The 16,610-nt window shown below is 35.4% G+C and overlaps 1 long non-coding RNA gene across 1 annotated transcript; it reads left to right on the top strand.

Moving 5' to 3' along the window:
- The first annotated feature begins 2,592 nt into the window (after nucleotides 1-2,592).
- LOC139986889 (uncharacterized) lies at nucleotides 2,593-7,372 on the top strand. Its single transcript, XR_011799749.1, has 6 exons — nucleotides 2,593-2,731; nucleotides 3,063-3,195; nucleotides 3,898-4,178; nucleotides 4,418-4,485; nucleotides 4,687-4,790; nucleotides 7,315-7,372. It is a non-coding gene; the product is annotated as an uncharacterized lncRNA (long non-coding RNA).
- Nucleotides 7,373-16,610: the final 9,238 nt, after the last annotated feature.

Genomic DNA, 16,610 nt, shown 5'->3' with positions numbered 1-16,610 from the left:
AGACTTTCGAGCCTTCCCAGATATCCAAGCTCTTTAGCCCAATTAAATCTATTAAGATTCTTCAAGAATTACAAGGCTCTTAACGTCTTTCAAATATTTAATATAACAAATTTGCACGAACAAAGAATCGAGCTTCGGTATAAATGTATGTTAATGGAACAGTTTATTATAGCACTCGAACGTTAAATAGGGTATTATTTATCTATATAGAATATATATCGTATAAACAATAATCCAAGAGGAAAGAGCAAAGCTACAACAATTCACGAAATAGTTATACTTAAAAAAAATTGTCTCTAAAATTATTTTCTATGCCTAGAAGTACAAAGTATCAATATTATTTATATAGCTCATGTGTACGTGCGTATATGTGCCTAATAATAAAAATAGTAATAAAAATGACGATGTTACGTGTATCATTATTAATAAATATCGGTGTAAATTATCATTTGAGTTTCGCTGTTATATTGCTCTCTAACGAGCTCAAGTCGAAGAATTTAAATTATGACCGACGAGAACTCAGAAGGAACAACAGTTTAAAACTTATATGAAAAGATGCATGTACGAAGTGCAGTAACGAGACGGAAAATGAGAATGATCGCCTATAGCTGGTAGATATGGAAAGAAAACCGTATTTCTTGTGGGATGTCGTAATACCTTCGCGAACAAGGATATACATATTATATGCAGGGTGAAGCACTTAAATGGATAATAAATCTTTATTATTTATGGATGGACGAAGAAAACATGTGGAAAAAATTGCACCGTTTAAGAATGTAGCGAAATTATTTTTAAATGAGCGCAAGTTGTAATAAAAAATGAAGTATGGGAAACTGTTCGTTAGAATTTAAAAAGTAATTTTAAAAGTAGTCCTTCGATATAGATTATTTTTTATATCATACTTCAAGAGGAACGTATGTTTATAACATAAGTAACTTTTTGATCTTTTTATAAAGATCGCGATAAAAATGGAACAGCCTGATTATTATGTAGCAGATGTAGACTGGAAGAAAAACCAATCTACTCTTGCGTAATAACAGGTTATTCATCGGAATTACCTGAACAAATTACACGTATGGATAAGAACAAGATTGTGACAACTTTTATCAACGAATCTTTTTACGTATGCGCGTTAATAAGTGCGTGTCGTTAATAAACGATGCAGAGAATAATTACGATCTGTACTACTATAATAGTCTACTATGTCGTAAAAAGATCTTAAATTTTTTAGTCGCAGAAGTAATTATACACTTCCTTAAAGACACATAGTTTCATAAACCATAGCAATTGAATTCTTTCTTATTCATATCATACATGTATTCATAGGTCAAGAGAATGGATTTTGGGTAATGTATTATATATATATATATAGGTGATATAGGAAAACAGGCAATTTAGAGATTCAGAAGAATTTATAAAGCAAATGCGTAATTTTTTTCTCGAATTCTTTTCGCCGATAGACTTTAGAAGTAATGGTTGAAATATTTTTGCGAGGAATTTTCAAATGCAAAAGCTAAAGCTTGAATCGTGCGCTTGGAAGCTCAGGTCAAGGGTATGGTTCCCATAAAGCTGTCACTTCTTTCCTGGCACTTAGTTACGCCGGTTCCTTGGGATTCTTTTTTTTAGAAACATCACAGTGGGAAAACCTCGAGTCACAAATCATACAATTTTTTTCCTCTGGTGCCATGCTAGGGTAGAGAAAAATGAATTCAACGATGCTTGACGATTTACTGTTGCGGTCACCCGCTTTCAATATATTTCAATAACGTGACCTGGAAACATTTTTTGTCTATTTTAAAAAGGTTTATCTATAATTCTTGTTTAATCAAAAAATGCAGCGTGTCTCAATCTGATCTATTTCCAGAGCTATTCGGTATTTAAGAAGGGTGTTTGAAATACTAGGTCCTCTCTACTACTATTCATTAATAACAATTAATAATGATTTCATTACAAAATATATATGGATGGCTTTAGTGCGCCAAATTACTCTTTTAAATATAAGTTTGAAGAACAACTTATTATAGACTAGACATTCATTTCAATCTTCTTTTTTTAATTACGATTTTAATTAAAACAATGTTCTCTATGCCATTATCCATTCAGAACGCATAATATACGAATAGTAATAAGTAATTAAATTAAAATAATGTTACTCGTACAACATAAAACTAAAACTCTCCATCAAAAATATATCTTTATTTCATACTAAAAAAAAAACCATTACTTTTGATTACACATTCTCTGCATATTCATTAGGAATAATATATATTTTTTTTTATTTTTTTTTTATTGATTGTTTGTTAAATTTTTACAATTTGTCCAGAAGAACATTTGGTAAAATATTATAGCTTAGAGAATAAAAGAATAAAAAAATAAAAAATAAAAAATAAAAAAATAAATAAAAAAATAAATATATATGAATATATAGGAATAATATATATGAATTTTATTCGATACGTTAAAGAGCACGAATAATATTTCTACTGTAACACAGTCCTGTTTCAAATTCGTATGGGTATGTAATATAACACCGCTTTGTCCCTCGCTGTTGTAAACATTTCCTATAGCTCATAGTTTTTTCTAGAAATTCGTCGGCTCGAATGCGATTAACTTGCAACCGGGCTAAACATCCCCACCACTTTACATAATTCGCTCGGGGAGACAAACAGCGGCGCGGTGTGGCATTCGTAGGTCGAAGATCGCATCGTTAAGACGTATCAACTCGCGGCAGGTACACAATCCTTTAATTGCGTAGAATTTCCGTCGTTGCCGTCTTTGTATTACTACCGTCGTTCTGTTGTTTTTACACTCTACTATTAGGTTTGCTTAATTAATACCCATTATTTTATTTATTAATCAATTAAAATAACGAAGTTGAATAGCCTCTCTGCATTTTTCGATTGTTCTTTTTTCTTCGATCGTGTATTTGGTCATTAAAGTTATCAATAGCTTGTATTCTTGCTTTTGACACAGATTTCGATTTGATTATTGTTTGATTTTAATATAATATCCTCTTTTAATTTTGAATATTTGCTCCAAATTGTTGATTCTCTTTTTTGCAGGTTATTGGCGTCAGTTAAGAAGACATATTGGCGCCAAGAAACAGGGATTCCAATATGGACGCCATGACTGTCAATGCTTAATTTAATGCTTTTTCGTGGAGATGGATAAGTTTATATTGCCCTTTTATTGAAGGTAGTTGTTGGTATACAATTATTTATTTTATGATACATATTTCGTACCTGATCTTATGATTCGTTGTTCATTTGTAATATAATAGAACAATGAATAACTTTGTGTTTTTTCGAGAATAACGACATGAAATTAGAAAAGACTAGAAATTACTTTGTTACGTCGAATATTACGAATGATTTATTTATTTGAGATAAATTAAAGGAATATTATTTCGTTATTTCAATGCCAATACTAAATAGACTTTGAAATAGTTGAACAAAGCGAATTATTAGACAAGTTTTCAAATTTAAAGTAAATTTGTCAAATTTTGTTATATTCAAGGAAGAAATTGTACTAGTCTTGCATTTTGTTTATAATAACGTATATTTCAAGAGTATAATTTTTTAAATCGATTATATTATATTAATATACATTTATTTATAGCATTTCTAAATGTTTAAAAATATTGCATATTCTCAAGTAATATTTTATACTTATTCGTATGTTATAAATACATATTTCATTTGCGTAATATTCGTTATGATACTTTGAGAAATGAATGGCAACAACGTAACTTGTCTTCGATAGCTTTATAAAAACAGCAGTACTTTTCAAAACAAATGCTCGATAGACAACAACAAAAGAAGAAACACATGAAAGCAAAACATATCTTACTTATTTCCCTACTCCCCTCCGCCTCTACTAATGTAGATTTGTTTTCAGAGAATGTTCGTGACCAAGTGCAATGCGGTTGATAGAGTCAGTGTTTGCAACGCAATAGTTTTTTTTTTTATATTCTTTAGAGTACAATAGCTCTTATTAAATTTAATTGCAATAGTCATACGCGAAATTAGATTCAGTGTTTGTTCGGCGTTTTATTTAAACGAGCGCGTTAATAATACTTTATTTTTCTTTTTTTATTTATACTCTTTTCCAAGTATTATTCATTTTCGGCATTAGAATCAATGCTCAAGAGGATAAAGCCTTTCCAGGAGTTTAAGAGTGTAAGTACTATTTTTTTGTAGTTTGATCGAATTACCAATTTTTATTGAAATAAAGTTCTAAAGTTTTAATATTGAATTAGAAGATAAACGTGTAACATGGTTCAGAAATTATTAGATTTCCAATTCCTAGATCTTGAACTGTTGAGTTAGAGTTGCAATTCTTATAGTAGTCAAGAATTATTAGAAGAGAAATTTTTCTGTTCAATAAATTATAATGTTCCATAATTTGTTATACACAGATCTGTCCCACTGTCTACCACTTACCTGTTCTTTGAAAGGATCTAATGATGCTTCAAAAGCCAAGTATGTAAGTATCTTTTGTAACTATATTTTGCTTTAATTACTAGTCTTTAATTAGAATATGATTAGAGCAAATTTAAAAACTATTAGATTTACAATTTTTTAATACAAAGCTTTTATAATTTTGTTTAATCAATTTTATGTTTAAAAAATAATCTCAAATAATAATGTTTAATAGTAACTTACAACAATCCACGTTTTGTAACAGATTTTTCACACCCTTCCGCTTCTCCCATGGGCTTTGATGGTTCTTCCTTGATGATGTCTTCTAGACTATTGCAGCAGTGCTGACAACGTCCTACGCATCTAATTGTAAGTTGCATGCATTTTTGTTCCTCCGGTCACTCAATCATGTCGTAGGATGAAAGGTCCGAATCGGCACGGGTGACTGGTTGTATTACGTAGAATCTTTTTGCCAGCATAGTGACCACGGGTATTTGTTATACCCGTGAGTAGTGACATTTTTGTTTTCTGTGTTTTATTTACTAGTTAGGATAGATCTTCTTGCACATCGCGTTTTATTATATTTACTACATTACATACGATACTACATTGACGAGTTACACTTTATATTAATGATATTAGTATAATGTGAATAATTAATATTAAGCACATATTATTAATAATTTGTTTATCTTTCTGTGATTGAAAGTTATTGTTCACCAAGATATATGCAGAAATTAAATAATAATATTATCCAATAATATTATTATAAATAATATTGAAAATACTAATGTACGAATTCTTTGATTTTCATATTATGAACGTGAATAAAGTTTAAAACACAAAGACACTAGAGTTCAACTCTTTGCGCATAAAAATGTATGAAATTTCATGTGCAAGAAGAAACTTCGCGACAGGCAGATTTTGAAATCAAAGCAACGAGTTTACAACACTGCTTACATGTTTCCAAAAATGTGCTTTGATGAAGGAATCGCCTGAAGTTATTTGCATCGATATTATTAAACGAATTTCTTGCTTGTTAGTTTTTTTCTTTTAATGTGATAATTTCGATAATTAAATTAGTAAAGTACAGTATAAAGTCAATATTATTACATTATTTTGATTCAATTTTAGTCCGGTAGACGTAAAATAGATGCACTAATCAGTTTTTAGCTCAGGATTTTCAGGTTTAACCCTTGCCGTATTTTTTGCCAGAACCTCACTCACGTGCCCAGGTGCTACTTGAGCGAAGAAAAGGCATTGAGTACGATGACCATAGTTCATAAGCTTATAAATATTTCTTAGCGACTGACGATGCGTTAGTGTATCGTGCACGACGTATTTTCCACATTATGTGTATGTGTGGTTAGGCTGTGGAATTGCGTCGTTTCAATTATTACTTTATTCGCTGTAACTTTAAATAATAAAAAAACAATTCACAAATATTCGTCCAATCAGAAGTTATAACGATAGCTAGATTCGCTATTGGATACAATGAATTACAAATATTAATGATATTGATCTTACGATCGAATTATGATAATAATACTAAATTTGTCTAATCTATAATCATTTATAATAACAACGTCTGTATAAAAGATGTACTTAATCTTTTTGTTATTAATTTTCATAATTAAAATTGAAATTTACGTTTACTTTCGTTACGTTTTACGCAATGGTAACTAGCCTTCGTCAGTCGATTTCAGGAAAATGGTACGTAAATTAGAGCGTGCAAGTAGCGTGCTGAACTCGGGTGTCGGAGGCGTCCCGGGACGTCCTCTCTAGTGTAGGCCCTTGCACCCGGGTGGTATGTGAGAGAATCGTGGAGCGAGTGTGTTGGTGTGCTTGTTTTGCCATTTTTAAATATAGGGCTAGGCAGGATAGGTAGCCTACTTTCTGGTGTGTCTGTTAATTATAAGTAGGTAGGGCCGGGCAGGTTGGCACAGTCTGTGGTCGGGTAGGCGCGTTTTCGCGTGACCAACCTGTTTCAGGAAATCTAATTTGAAAAATCGTCAGTAAAACTGGAACTAGTGGAGAATGCCACTCGTTTAAGGTTTTACCTATCGGTTTTTTGAATTCCGCGGGCGAGGTCGCGAGTGGGTCTCGATACGCACGTTTATGTATCGCTCGAGCACGCACATGCGTTGGGTCAGTCCATGTGCACTTGAATCAGCTTCCGCGATTTATATTTTTATTTTACCTCTATAAGTTTTTCTTTTTTTTTTGCGATTAGAAAGACTCGAGCTTAGATTTAAGTTTCAGCGGGCATTGCGCCCTAAGAAAGAAGAGGCTATAAGCCGAAGAGGCCCGGCAAACAGCCATAGAAGAGGGCAACTACTAATGACTCCTCATCCTCTGGATTATCCAGAGCATGGGAAGTCATTCTTGTTACTACTTTGTCACTATGCTCGCTTTTAATACGTGTAGTATGCAGTAGTAGTAGTATTTTTTTCCCGACGTATATGTCGGCTCACCGTCATATAGTCCCAATCGCGTTTTTCTGTTAGCGTTGCGAATGATTAATATCGGTTTGAATTAGAGTTGCGAAGTATGTAGTACAAATTTCGCGCTTTCAAATAGAGTTGCGAAGAAATGTTAAATTCGATTTGAATTAGAGTTGCGAAAATGTGTTGATTTCGGTTTGGATTAGTGTTGCGGTAAAATGACGATCGTGTTTGCTTTAGCGTTGCGAATAAAATATCGCGATAACTGTTAGTCTTTTTTTACCAACGTTAAAGGTTCTAGAATGGAACACTGCGAATTAAGAGATGCAATTAAAGGAAGAAAGAAGAATGATAGTACCACAAAAATGTTTGAGCCTCGCTTATTGAGAAATCTCATTGAGACCCATGAAGTTTTTATCTGATCTTTTTATAATTTGAATTTGTTTCAGAAACCAATCATGGAACCAACGGAAGAAGACTTGGATCTCCTATATTCCTTTCTCTCTTCCTATATACGTATATGTATAGAGTCTGAATAAAACTTTTAGACTTGTAATACGTAGCGACTCTGCGAAATCTCTAGTTGATTAGTGATAGGATTAGTAAGGCGAGAAACATTCAATACTTTGAAAGATACGTTGCTGATTTATAATTAGGAGTAAAATGTTCCTATTTTAATTACGTAATCAGGTGAAGTGATCGTGAATTGAGTTAGATTTAAATAGGTTATTGTTTAGAAAAAATCTTAGTACTAAGTATGGGTATTTAATTTTGTTTATTGGTAATTAGTCGCATGGATGCTTGGTTTATGTAATTGGTGTAGTAGAAAAGGTAGTTCGCGTCCAATTTTATTTTTGTCTTATTTCTTGATGTTCTTTTTAACTCTCGGTTATTTTACACCTTTTTTTACAATGAAAGTAAGGTATGAAAGTAAAACTTTTGATATATTATAAACCAGCGTCGCACACAGTGTTATGTCATTAGTTTAAAATTTCATTTAATTTTCTATTTTTATGATTAATTTCCAACTTTTACCTTCAGGATTAGTCTTTCGCGTCGGTCTTCCTTAAAGCTCCTTTTGCTCCTTTTTCCTCTGTAAAACGATGAAACAGATGGGACACTTTGCAAATTTATACCGAAAGGAGAAAATCGTCTATAAATCGATGCGTTAAATAAATTTTTGTTCGTAAAAGGAGGGTGGATAGGACGTGGTTAGGGTGGGCCTCCACTCGCAATAACCTCCACGCGGTGAGACCTGGGCAATATTATTTGATATAAAATTACTAACTGTATCATTACATGATACAATTATTATTTATATAGGAAATAATACGAACTAATTGGCTGCGTTCGTGATTATATTTTTATAGAACTTAGAAGATTTATCTGGCTTGTTAGCTCTCATTAATTCCCAAGTAGACCTAGTGAAATCTTGGTGCATTTTTTGCTCGTCTGTAATAAAGTTAATGCTTCTTTTTCATTAAATGGTTTTATTCTTCAAAATAATTCACAAATAAACCACCGGTTGTTAAATCTTCCCTACAACCTCTACATTACAACTTCCTTTTCACTCTCGTAGCAATCGTCGCTATTAAATTTGCCATCATTAAGACCGTGTTAAATCTGATCGAGCAAGACCTCGAGATTAATGTAAATAGATCCCGACATAACAGAGAAAAGTATTCGTCGATGTTAAAATTAAGTACGAACTAGCTCGTTTGACAAAAGCGAATAAAACGACAAGAAGTAAAAAAAAAAAAAAGAATCTCTTGGCGCGCCACAATCTCGTCTTTTAATCGAAGGAAACGAGCCGTGAATAATCGATCGGGTTCACGTGATCTGGAGAAAAGCGGCGCAAGTAATTTTCACCGGTAGCCTAGAGTGTCGTTTCTCGAGGGGCCGTCGAGCGACGATAAGTTTATAATAAGATTGTAATTACATGTTTTAATAAAGCCAGACGACAAACTGGTTCTTGTGAACGAGAGAGAAGTTCTCTTTCTTTCTCTCTCTCTCTCTCTCTTTCTCTCTTTCTATCCTGCTGTCAGGGGATATCGATCCGATTCCCGACGAAACGAGCACCGCAACTTCTTATAATAGCTCCGGCCATTTCAATTAATTCGATTCAACGCCAGGGTTTCGAGTTTCGCGGCCGTCCGACCGGCTGAAGTTTCCGTGCACAGTGCACAGGCCTGGAGAAAAGGAGGGGTTCCGTTTTACGAGCCAACGCCATCCAGGCTTGAATTCCGTCGTTAACGTCAACCCCCTTGATCGCCGAGACGAAACAATGATCGATGTCGATTTATCGACGAGCCACGTTTCACCGGGGTTGGGAGGGGAGCTTAATGTTTGCCGTAAATCTGACGCGTTTCGTCTTTATTTTCTTGTTTTTATCGAGATCGGTGCGGATGTTGATCGATCATCGGTGAAGGATAAGGCTGGGGTAAAGTAATTTTTATTTTAAAACGAGCACTTGTCTCTTCTTTAAGAGATTAAGATTTAATTCCACACGGCTAGTCTGGTTGCTTTGGAATTAATGTACTTGATTGAGAAATTAAAACGCCGACCCGAATATTCGAAGCCAGGTTAATAAAGATACAAAAGCATAGTGTTGCTAATTTTACGGAAACGTTAATTAAATAGCGAAGTTGGAAGCTGTTTTATGGACCGTGCAAGAGTAATGTAATATTTCAGTTCAATTTTAACAGTTCACGTTTCCAGAGTGAAATTAATTTATATACTGGTGTTTCTTGTAGAGAAATATTTGAACTTTCCTAATAATTAACTCTTTATATAGAAAATAAAATAAATTAATCCACATGTCGCAATATCGAGTCTCGTGAAATGTGTCAACCGAAAACAATAAAAAGTTTGAGCGAAGGAAACTTCAGTATCGAATATACAACGTTCCATTATCGCGTAAGTTGTTTCTAAAATACGATCGTTGCGCGATACAATTTTCGCAAGCAATTGGTTCGATACTTGGCTATGGCGTCGAAGCAACTCCCTTCAGACCCATAATTTCTCACATCGTCGTATTTATTCGTAGTTTGTAGTAGCGAGTTCGAGGAAACGTCGGAAGGAAGAAGAAAATTAAGATCCGGTAATTTGTTATATCTCGACCGGCGATCGTGAGCCATAATTAAGGGAAGATCGAGCGTGATTGTATAATCGGTCTCGACGTGTAAGTGAAAGTCTTGTTCGCGCGTCGTTATAGTTTTCGCACGATCCATCTTGGCCGCCAAGGATCGCTTTGCGTTTAATATCTATCCTCACGATCGACATACAACGCGAATCTTTGCACGCATCGGATATTCAGCTTCGATTAAAAATGATACGAAACACGCTCGTAATTCGTATACTTCATGAACATCATAAAGATCAATGTTTTATGGGTTCGCTTAAGATTTACCTTGATCATGTTGCTTATTTTCCTTGGCTATATTTATACCCTACAGATTGCAAGCTACCGTGCAATTATACTCTCATATTATATTTGATAAAGATCAATTTTTTTTAGTTTTATAGTCCGAGTAGAGTTATCTTATTTTGCATCGATTGATATTGTTGTCTCTTAAGAGTGATCGTGATAAAAAAATTAATTCTAAATTCTGTATCATTTTTTATTACACTTTGAGAAGGTTAATTTTAACTTGTATTGCAAAATAAAAAATATCAATTAGAGAAGAATGTTTGAAAATTAGGTAGCTAAAGATTAGATAGCCATGGTCTAATAATAATAATCTAGGGTTAATATTTTAAAGAGTATGATTTTTAGGAGAAACCGAGAGTTCAATTCCGACAATTTAACATTCCTGATTTTTCCTAAGAGTTCATCTTCCTCATAAAGAAAGGAAAAGAATCGCTATCTAAATTTTATAAATCACTGATTTAAAAACAGAAAGTAAAGAAGACTCTGGGCAACCGAAAAATACACAGAGCGACGAGCAGTAAATATTCACGGCGGACCATCGAATTAATTCAACGGGAACACTTTGCGAGAATCGAGTTTCGAATTTCGCGCTATACGAAACGACGCGACGTCTCGTAAACTGGTCCCGCAGGATCCTCGAGACATAACATGGCGAGTTAATCGCGCTTAAGCGTCGCTCGGTCTAACCAAGTCTAACCAGATTTTGTATCCTTCCTCAAATGACCATTGTTCGTTTTTTCTCTTTGCTCGCTGCAGGAAATTGGGGTTAAAGAGATTTTATCAAGCGGATTTGAAACGATCGAGCGAAAATGTTCCTCGGTGATCGGCACCGGTTGGGAGTTTTATTGACTGGAAGATCCAGTGATTATGGAACGCTTTATGGGCTTCATAATCGTACGATCGAAGGAAATTTTATTGATTCTGGCTCGATCGATTAATTATGCCGCGCAACACGGTTTCCATGTAATGAGCAGACTGGTTTATTTCGCTCTCAAGACTCGATCATATCGATCTTGTTTAAGAGGCCTTTAATTACCCAACGACGCTGTAATTGTAATTATAAATGACGTTTGATACTTTAACGGAGAAGTAAAAATTTAACAGGAAGGTTAAGGTATTTGCTTGTTGTACGAACACGTCGATGAATATGAGACTGGAGGAGGGTATAATGATCGATGATTTCAGGATTCAGTCCTCGATCATGTTTCTGATACCGAGTTATTATGTTTATACGTTAGTCGTTTATTGATATTCTTCGTGTAATGTGCCATTTATATGCATTGACTGCATTGATCTCTTAAACTTTCCTACGCTTGAAAATCATCGACATATCTTTGGTACGGTAAAACCGAAAAGAATATTAAGCATACTATTATATGGTAACAAGAACTTGAGCGATTCAAAGAATAAAATATTCAAAAATTCCAATCACTGTGATAGCATTCCTCTACGTAGATCTTTGTAGAAAAATAGCAACTGAACAAGCGTTAACCAATTACACGAATATTAAAATTAGGCAAATATAGAGGTAAAAAATGGGTAAGTGGCTTAAGGAGACATTCGATAAAACATTCAACGATAATTTATCTACGCTAAATTTCACATCGAAGATCGTTTTTCGATATTAATTCTCATTCTGCCAAGATAGGTCTAAGTCGTTTTTCAAAATCCCTTTTCCTTGTGATGCAATAAAACCAACGATCGAAACTTTATAAATAGGAAATAGGATTATTAACCATTGTGTAGCTCGCTTTATTTCGCCAACCCCCTGCATCACAGGTACAGAGGCCAGCGTACGCGAAAGTTACAGAGCTTATAGCGCCATAGCGAAAGCGTGTACACACCCTCGCAAACGTTTCGACGTGCACCGGTCAAAGAACCTTGCACACGAGGCCGATCGAGGTGCACGAGCGACTCTTAACGTCGGAAGCGGCCTGGATTTATGGCCCGTGTACGATGCTAAATTCGGAGTTATTTTTGCTGCATTTTATGATCCGCGATTCTGGTCACCTTTGTTACCAGCTGGCTGTTTCGTGCCCGAGATCGGAACTCAGATTGGGGCCGGTTGGTATACGTTTTGTTTGTCCGTAAATGCGATCGAGCGCCACTCGATTTTTTCGTGGCTGTTCGATGGTGACGTCGCGTCGTTCGTATTGTATGCTACTGTTTAAACGGAGCGAAGAGGGTTTTTCGGCTCTTTCTGCGATCGTTTCCATCTATGGTAGCCATTGAAGATAGCGTTTTGGAAGTTAGTGTAAGGTCTAGTACCGGAATTAGTAGATAGGTAAAGATAGTTGATATTTTCACAATAGAGTAATACTCGTTTCTTGATTTTGCGATTGTTGAGACATTTTTATCGCTTCCTAGCTTCTAAAATATTTCTCCCTTCTTTCTGACTTTTTCTTTGGTATCGTTACATGCCAGATATTCGTGCACGCTGATTAATTTCATACCAATACCAATTTCATTATTAATGTAACGAAGGAAATGTACTATTCCAATAATAAAGTGTTTCGATGGTAGAACAGTCGAATGGTAGAACGTTTAAATAATAGAGAAACATATCGGATGATGAAAGTTGTAAATTCCAATAACGTTGTATCGTTGGAACTCGTATTTTGTTAAAGTTTTACAAATATTTCGAATTTCTTACCGAATAAGTGTTTTCTCGTCGGTAGAGCGTCAAAGAAAAGAATTAATAAGAACGTTGGTTAATTTAGTACGACAAAGGTAATTGAGATACTTTTCACAGCGACGAAGGATTAGAAAAATCTGAATGCGATACTTTTTATCGGGAAAGCTATTGTCAGCAGAGCTAACATTCGAATTCAGCGATTTCACGTAAATCTATGGGAACATCGTCCAATATTCTTCCTCTCTATCGCATTCCTCGGAAATGTACCTCTTCTTCTCTTCCGTGGAAACTCATTTCGCCTCGTACACGTGACAGAATCGCACTGCTGGGACGAGCAATTTCCTGGATTAGGGAAACACCAAGGTAACGTTGTCCAGGTATTGCCCGAGCCCGCAACTACCTCTCGCAATTCTTACTTTGAACAACAAGCAATATGAACGGTGATTGCGAGTTACGCTCGTGTTTTTACCTCGACTTCCCTCCGGAAACGGTCCGGTTTGCAACAAAAAACGTTCTTTGGTGTAACAGGAGAATTTAATTTTACGCGTTCGACTTTCTTTATCGTATGCGTTCCAAGATAATTTACGATCTCTAGAGCGTTCAAATAATTAAATCTTTTAGTCGATTATTTCGTTGGATTGAAATGGTCGCGAATATCGTTGCATTCTTTGTATGAAATCCAAAAGCAGAAGGTACATTTTATATACACGGCATTTTAAGCAAATGCAGACTTTCTCTAACGTATTTACTGCATTATATTCGACCTACTCAATTTTCTTCTTTTTGTAATAACGCCACGATAGTACAATGTAATAATGTGATGAGACGAAGCGAGCAGAATTACGTGGGCGTTACGATACGATGTTAGGCTATTATTGATCTTGTGACAATACGTCACGGCATCGTAAATGTCTCATTGGAAATGTAGATTTAATAGCGCAATTTTCAAATTTTATTTCTTACTTTAATTTCTTACATTCGATTCTCTTATATTTTCTTTCACAATTTTCTATATTCTTGTTAAAATATCAGAGCCTTTACGACGATCAAAGTTTTCAAAATATGTGTATATAAACATATAATAAGTTGAAAACTCTAATATCTTGCATTTCTTGAAATTCTTGCTCGAAAACTACAAGTAAACACAAAGGTCTGCAAACATGGAGACGTAGAACAGTTCCGTGGTATTTTCATAAGAATATACAAAATTGTTCGAGTAACATAGAAACGGTATAACCATGTAAAAGTATACCATAAGTGGTAATTTTTTGAAAGCATAGTCAATCGCGTTTATCTAAAACGAGTGATGCAGTGATTAAGACGAGGAATACGAGGAGTTTCATTGTTCGTCGTCAAGGATTCACACGCGTATTCAATTTAACGATAATACTATCGTTCGAAGGTTCCTGATCACCCTTGATTCTCATTAAAGAATCGAGAAACCATCGGGAGATAGCTAACAGCCGATTTCCATTAGACGTACGATCGTTTTCGCACCCCTATGCTGGAGGTGAACGCGTCTGAGGATCGATCGCGCGCAATTACAAAGCACGCGAGCTCCACGCACCCGGCCAATGACATTTTCTCCCATTTTCCTTCGAACATAGCGAACGCCAGGGGCAAAGCGTCGTCATCATCATCGCCTTGGCGAGAAGAAATCGCGAACAATGCGAACACTAGCAGAGTGATCACGATTTCGCGTTTTTCTTCCCGCGTGCAATTGCGTACGTGAGCCCTCCCTCCCCCCTCTTCTCATCGCTATGTATCACCTCGCTTTACCGTTTTCCACGCCGGAGAATTCACGATAAATCGTTGGATATTCTGCCTTTTTAATCGGAAATTTCTACGCCCTTTTTCGCAGAGGAGAAACTCCTTCCGATCCACCCTGCATTTTGCCTGGTGTATGATCTTTCTTCAGGACTTTCGAATTTTTTAAAACGAAAAAAGAAGATATTTTCGAAATGATCGGAGGATAAACGAATGTCGATGACGAAAATACGACAAGTCGTATTTCTCGTTTTTTAATAGGAAAATGATTTTAAAATTTAGCATAAAGGGATTGTTCGTTGAAGAGACTCTCAAAAATGATACTATAAAGCGATACAAGGTAGAGAAAAAGCGCTATAAGCTTTTTTCCCCAAGGGATAGCTGTAAAGCGGCCGGTATCACTCATCGACCGTGCCTCCTCTCCTCGTCTTCCCGTTGACTTCCTGTCGAGCATTAACCGGGTGTCGGATTACCGCGTTCCATTCCTAAGCTGGCATAGAAACAGACAGCTTAATCCAGTCCGATTTACCTAAGCGAATAGTCGATCAAATCCGATCAGAGACAATGGCCCAGAAAAAATACGGATAAATTCTTTATTTACTTCGACGATACAGCTATTTGTACAGCTATTTTCAAATCTCGCTTTTGATGCCGAATGCTATGCATACTATGCGTTTGGTACAGCTAAATCGAATAAAGTATTGTTGTAAATGTAGAAAAGAAGTCGGACATATCATCGGTCAAAAATTTGCTAGCGTAAGAGTTGCGTAGCTATGTGTTTATTCTTTTTTCATTTTATCTGACTTGTCTCGTTTATAATTAAATTAAATTTTGATTATAGTAATAAGTATGTTTTTTTTTTTTTTTTTTTTAATAGAATTCGCTTACCTCGAATTCCACTTTTTGTACTACCGAAATTACTAATTTTCATCAGCAGAATAGCGTTTTCGCAATCCCCTGTAACCCAATCGATAACGTGTACTCACTCCATTTCTCTGTTCCAAAGCACCGTGCAGTTAGGTCCATTGCTTTCGAAACATCACGTTGCACATAGTGTACGTCCGTATATTTCAAGAAATATTTCCAAACAATACGTACGCGTGAGCAGAAATTATTGCTCGTTCACGAGGCAGTTTGAGTTTTTCGCGCAAGTCACCGACGAGGATGTTCTCTCGGTGGTAGCGAAAGCTCGCTAGAAAATACTATCGCTCGTTAATGTCAGGACGACTGGTGTCGAGTATGATGTAATACGTTGTAACGTGTTCAGCATCGCGATAAAAGCTTTCGGAAGCGTGAACGAGCCACGCTGCGCGATGATAGACGAGCCAGAAACGCGTTTAACGATGTCCCATCATCGGTTACATTGATCGTTCGATGATACGCTGTCAATAGCGTTTCGAGGGTAGTTTTTACGAGACTCTTCCTCCCCAAGAGAGAATCATGCTCGCCAAAACGTGCACCAGCTTTTTTTAATGAGATCGGGAGTCATTTCTAAACCTATTAAGCGGGATCATTGTGTTAATGCTATCTAAGGGTCGTTTATCGTTTCTATAGCGCAGTTGTTCGATGAATAGAGAGAAAATCGTAGCAACGCAGCGAGGAAAAATTATGGGACGATTTTTCCTCCGCTTCGTTGCTTTTTATTAATTCTTTGTTGTTTGATTCTTTTTTCTGATCTATCTGTACGATTCGAATACTGTTTGTTCCATGTAATGCTGCTTGTTATTCGAAGATATAGAAAATTCATTAAGGGAACGACTTTCTTTCTTGTAATCGTAATTAATAATAAACCTTTGGCATACCTCATAATAATAAACCTTTGGCATCACATAATTATAATAATAAATTTCTTATGATTTTCGATAAAACCTTCGATTCGTATGGAAATATTGAAAGAACGAGCAAATCATTCT

Source organism: Bombus fervidus, chromosome 4 (genome assembly GCF_041682495.2).
Source record: "Bombus fervidus isolate BK054 chromosome 4, iyBomFerv1, whole genome shotgun sequence".
NCBI lineage: Eukaryota > Metazoa > Arthropoda > Insecta > Hymenoptera > Apidae > Bombus > Bombus fervidus.
Note: the sequence above shows the minus strand (reverse complement) of the source record. Positions and strands in the feature narration are given on the sequence as shown.